The sequence below is a fragment of the Arachis ipaensis genome, chromosome B7, assembly GCF_059453495.1.
Source record: "Arachis ipaensis isolate K30076 ecotype BB chromosome B7, ASM5945349v1, whole genome shotgun sequence".
In the NCBI taxonomy this organism is placed as follows: domain Eukaryota; kingdom Viridiplantae; phylum Streptophyta; class Magnoliopsida; order Fabales; family Fabaceae; genus Arachis; species Arachis ipaensis.
In genome coordinates, this window is record NC_142442.1 from 32,834,072 (window position 1) to 32,840,616 (window position 6,545).

The following is a 6,545-nucleotide window of genomic DNA, read 5'->3' on the forward strand; positions in this document are numbered from 1 at the left end:
GTTGCATTAGTTTTATTATCTATTTGATTTTTATTTAGTTTTTACTGTTTTTTCTTTGTTTTACGTGTGTTTTGATCATGCAGAAATTTTTAGATCAGGAACCGAACAATTAGAAAAATTTTTGCCCACTTTGGAAAAGGTTGATTCTGCCAAGTCCATGCCGAACTTGGGATTTTCCAAGTTCAACGTGGAGTGTGCATGCGAAAGTGATGATTGCCTCTGCCAAGTCCACGCTGAACTTGAAAAATCCCAAATTCAACGTGGAAAACGACGTAAATAGCATGCACTTGTTAGAAGACCCACGCTAAACTTGGGAAATCCTAAGTTCAGCGTGAAAAACGACGTAAAAGAGAGCAAATAAGCAAGACTCCACACTGAATTTAAAATATCTCAAATTTAGCATGAGATGTGCGAGACAAAAAGCAAATTGCCACTGCCAGGTCCACGCTAAACTTAGGATTCTCCAAATTCAGCGTGGGGGGTTAAAAAAAAATTCTTGGGTTCACGCCGAACTTAGTGTATTCAACGTGGAGAATGAATCCCTTCTTACCATTCCACACACATACGCTCCCCCTTCCCTTATATACATATATATATACGTTCCCCTCCCCCTATTATATAACATATATATACACACACGTTTTCATCCCCTCATATCTATATCTATCTATATATAATCCTAGCCCCCTTCCCAACCGTGACCTCCCCACCCTCCCTCCCCTCTTTTATATATATATTCCCACCAACGTAACACCTCCCCCCCTTTTTTATATATATACAAGTTTTAATTTTTATCTTTTTTGTCTTTTTTCTATTCGACTTCTTTTGCATTAATATTTATTTTTACTCCTTCATACATTTTCTTTGTCTTTTTTTTTTCAGTTTTTCTTTGCTTGAGAACAAACAAACTTTTAAGTTTGGTGTTGCATGTCGCTTCGCTTGTGAATTTTCTGTTCATTTTAATGGCACCAAAGGGAGGCGAATCATCTTCACAGAGGAGCACAACCTGAAGAATGAAACGGCCACTAGGATAACTAGGGTGGTTGAGCTCCTTTCATTCTATATTCCCTCCCGTTCTTATTATGTTATGTCCCTGTTTTCTGCTGTTTTGTCTTAGTTATTGCATGATTCTTTGTTATTTCAATTTCTAGGTTCTAGTTTAATTTGCTATTTTTATTCTGTTATTTGTTTGTAATTTCGAAAAGTGTCTCATGTATTGCTCACTGAGCTTGAATTCAAAAGAAAAAGAGAAAGATGTAGTGCATGAGAAATAGAGTTTATAACAAAGAATAGTCTTATTTACTTAAATGTGGTGGTGTTCTTTGTGATTTTGAATGCATGATATGAACAGTGCATATTTGAATTTGAATCAAGGGATGTTGATGTATAAGGAACAAGAATTCAGAGAACTATTATAAATTTTCTGAAATTAGTGAAAGCTTAATCCTTGAAGCAAAAGAAACAGCAAAAGAAAAATAAAAAGCAAGGTCCAAGGCTCTGAGCATCAATGACTAGGAAGGTCAAACATGATTAAAAGCTCAAAGAGTTGTTTCCCTAGTCATATGCTTGTGGTATTCTTGTGTCAAGCAACCCTTGAGACAAAATATTTAGCGTCGAGACCAAATGCATTTAGCAGAGTATGCCAAAGGCTTTGAGCACCACTGTCTAGGAGCAACTGAAAGAAAAATCAGAACTTAAAGAGAGTTCCCCAGTCAAGTGCTTGTGGTGTTTTTGTGTCAAGTGAAGCTTGAGACAAAATATTTAAAGTCACGGCTAGGCTCAAGGTGCAAAGCACCAATTCACTAAGGATTAAAGGATATCTTCTTTGTTCAAGGATTAAACTGAAGTATAAAGATCAGAGAATTCATAATATGATCCGGATTCTAATTCCGAATGACAATGACATTTCTCTGATTCAATTGATAGTGAGATGCCAAAACTATTCAGGATTGTAGTGTATAAATCCCACTTTGAGAAGAGACAGGAGCTTAATTGAATACTCGTCTCTCATGCAAATTCACATCCTGAGCCTATATTAGTTTGGTTGCTTGAGGACAAGCAACAATTCAAGTTTGGTGTTGTGATGCGTGAGCATCCTTTCTATCTTTTCCTAATGAATTTGCATTCAAATTGTTGAGTTTAATCAAGATTTAATTATCTTTAGCCACTATGAATGCTACTTTGAGTTGTTTGCAATTTTTATTTATTTCAGGTAATATTCGGATGGATTTGACAGAGTTTTGTAGTAGAAAAGGAAGAAAGCGAATGATGCTGTCAACCCCGACCTCCTTGCACTCAAACAGAAATAACTTGAGCTACAGAGATCCAATTGATGTGATTTCAGTGGCATTGAAAAGCTAACTTTCAGAGATTTCCAACGATATATAATAGTATACACTTTTCTTCCATTTCATACGTACAACCCCACGCTGAACTTGAGGAACTCCAAGTTCAGCGCCAGATCAAAAGCTCCAAAGGAAGAATCACACATCCCTCCATGCTGAACTTGAGAATTCCCAAGTTCAACGTGGACTCAAGGAACACACCAAAGAAGACATACAACCTCATCCACGCTAAACTTGAGAATTTCCAAGTTCAGCGTGGACCTTAATGAGCACATGGTCCCCACGCTCCACTTGAAGGCTTGCGAAGATCATTATTTATTCTGATTAAGCTTTAAAATTATTTTTTAAAATAGGAAAAGATATTATTTAGTTTAAAAAATTATAATTTACATTAATTAGGATTAGATATAAAAGGGAAAAGAATCAGCCCTTCGGACTCTTCTCTTCTCTTCTACCTTATTCCGCAATTTACAGTTTTTCAGAATCCTAGTTTTCTCTCTGAACCATGAGCAACTAAACCTCCACTGTTAAGGTTAGGAGCTTTGTCTATTGTATGGATTGATACTATTATTTTTCTATTTTAATTCATGTACTGATTTATATTTCAAGAATTGTTTTCGTTCTTTATCTTATGAATTTGGGTAGAACGGAAGTATGACCCTTGTTCTAATTGAGTTCTTGTATAACTTGGAAAAGCTCTTTACTTGAACAACAGTTTGAAAACAAATTCTCCTAAATTTCTAATTATCTGGACTTAACGGGATACGTGATATATAATCCTCTTATATTTGGGTAATTAGAATTTCTGTGGCATATAACTAGAATTGAACTTCACCCTCTAATTGGAATTAAGTGACCAAGGAATTGGTGATTAATGAGAGTTAGAGGAGGCTAAAAAGGTCTAAGGAATTAGGGTTTAGTCACATATAGTTTGCCATGAGTTAAATCTTGTATGATTAAAATAGTTGGTAAGAAAAGTCAATCCGGAAGATAGATATCTCTGAAACCTTAACTGTTTTCTCCATATATTTCACAACTTGTTTACTGCTTGCTTTCTGATTTTCTGAATTTACTGTTTTAATGCAATTGAGATCTAAACACTATTTTCTGTTCGTCTAACAAAGTAAATCACTTAACTATTGTTGCTTAATCCATCAATCCTCGTGAGATCGACCCTCACTCACATGAGGTATTACTTGGTACGACCCGGTGCACTTGACGGTTAGTTTGTGGGTTATAAATTTCGCACCAGCATCAATTTAATATTATTTAAAAAATTGGTAGAAAATTTACGTCTTCATCGAGCCAAACTATCTCAATTGAGTATGGTAAATAGAGAATTTTCATAGCTTGGTAGTGTCCATAACCTTATCACTCGTATACGTACACACAAATTTTCAACTGTAGGAATGATCTGAGCAATTTTGTGAACATAAATTGCCATTAAAAAAAGATAAAAAAAAAATTAAAAAGAGTAATTAATTATAGTAAATAAGGGAAGTGTGGTACTATGTATCTCAACTTCCTACTTTTATAGTTGACTTATAGCTAGAATTTTTTAGAACTTAATTAATTTTGATTTCAATTTAAAATATAAAATTATTATTGTTATTATGTGAAAATTACTAATTAAATAATTATTGATTATTATTGTTATTACGTGATTTAAATAGAAGAATTTCGTTTTTTTAAAAAATTTAATGCCTTCTCTTTGGAATATGCGGTAACAACTTAATTTAATTTTCACGATAAAAACGATTTAAGGAGGCCACTCAGATAAAGACGCCTAAAACGTTTTTTTTTAAAGATGTTTTTATGTTGTGTTTTAATTAGTTTTTGTATATTTATTCGGTGTTCCTCATCACATATTATTAAATTCCTCAAAAGATTTTCTTTTCAAAAACAATAAAAAATATTTAATTTAGACTAAAACAAAAAAGTAATAGATTAACTATTAGATTTTTTTTAAAAGATTATTTACATAAAAAAATATATCACATTCATCAAATATATATATATATATATATATAACAAGCTCTTAAAATTTTTATAAATAAAAAAATAATTAATTTTTATTCGTATAATATATAAAATAATTACTATATTATTATTATATTATAGATTAAAATTTACTAATTTAAATTTTATTTTTATTTTTAATATAAGCATTAGAAATAAATAATTTTTTTTATAACAAGATGTAATGTAACAAAATACATATAATATTAATTAGTTTTTAAAAAATTCTGAAAAGATGGTTTTTTTTAATAAAGTGTTATTAAAAAATTAACATTATAAAAACTAATTTCAACCAATATGATATAATAGGTTATTAAATATATTTAATACAAAACACATTGAATATAAATTTTTACTGAGTTTAAATTTTAAATAATTTTTAATTGAATTTCGAATATTTTTATTTTAAAGAGTTATAGTATTTTAACATCATTTTTTTTTTGTATATTTTTAATTGAGTCTTTGATTTTTTAAATTATAAACCTTATTTATAATTAAGAATAATGTTTTAACACCACCAATTAGTCACACATATAAAAATACAAGAACAATTCTATTGTCATAATTATAATCTAACTTTATAAGTAATACAATACAATGAAACTATATATAAGTAATATAACTAAATTTTATCTACATCTATAGTCACATTTCATAAATAATATAATTAAATTATATTTATGTTTATAATTAAAATATGAATAAAAATACAAAAAATCATTAGGATGGTTAATTTTTTTCGTTCATAATTTTTTTTATTATTTTTTAAAAAAGATAATTGAATAACACAAAAAAGTCTTATTAAGAGTAATTTATTTATATATGATTAAAAAATAATTGAATAATTATATACGGTAAAAAATTAATATTATTAAAAAATAAAAATAAAATTTATTTTAAAATTAAAAATAAATTTTATTTAAAAATAAAATTAAAAATCATGGTTTTTTTTCTTTTTTCCAAAATTTATCTACGAGTAATTCTATAAATATTTTATGATGAATAAAAATATTAAACTCGTACTAAAATTTATTCTAATAAAATTTATTTTTATTCTACTAAACGTTAAATAAACTATTGAAAAGAATTTTGTTTCCTCTATTAGAGAAGAATGATAAACGTCCATACTTCTATTATGTTATGGCAATAATTTGGCCTGTTATTTTTCAATGTACATAATAATAATAATAATAAACAAGTATATCACAGTAAAAAAAGAAGTACGTCACCAAATAATTTATCATCTGAATTATATATGAATCAAATTGATAATATGAGGGCTAACACTACAAAAATCGATAACAAGGTTAGGGACTTACAAAACCTTTCTTAAGATCATAAAAAAAAAGCGTTTATATTTGTGTGATATATAAAACAATTATCATATTATTATTATTATTACATTATATATATATATATGAGCAAAAAAAGTTCAACTGTTTTAAAGTAAAATTTTCTTTTAATATTTGATTAAATGTTCTTGTATTTAGTACTTTTTTTTTTGCACTTCCTCTTAGTTAAAAATATAATCATTATAATTTTTTAGTTATTATTGCTAGGGGTGTTTACAGATGGGATATGGCTAAAAGTAAATTTTTTTTTTAATATTTGATTAAATGTTCTTGTATTTAGTACTTTTTTTTTGCACTTCCTCTTAGTTAAAAATATAATCATTATAATTTTTTAGTTATTATTGCTAGGGGTGTTTACAGATGGGATATGGCTGAAATTTCGATCCAATCCGTACTAAACTCATTAGATCAAATTCGATATTCGCACTTTTAATGTTTGGATCAGATATTAAATATATCCATAAAATAAAAAATATTAAAAAATTTTATTTTTATAAAAAAGTCAATAATTTTTTTGTTTACTTTTTTAAACATATCTACTTCTATCTGATTAGAGTGTGGATCCGATTCGATCCAATCCGATCATCTTACAGATCAGATCATATCCTCAAATTACAGATCAGATACGGATAAATAATGTGGATTTATATGGATATGATCGAATCTATGAACACCCCTAACTACTACTATAGGTTTATTGTTGCAAAAGAATGCTTCTTTTATTATAAACCATTATTAGATCTTAATTACCATTAAAACAACTTAATTGTCAATAAAGAGATGATACTTATTGGTCTCTGAAATTATGTTCGTATTTCAATCCATAGTT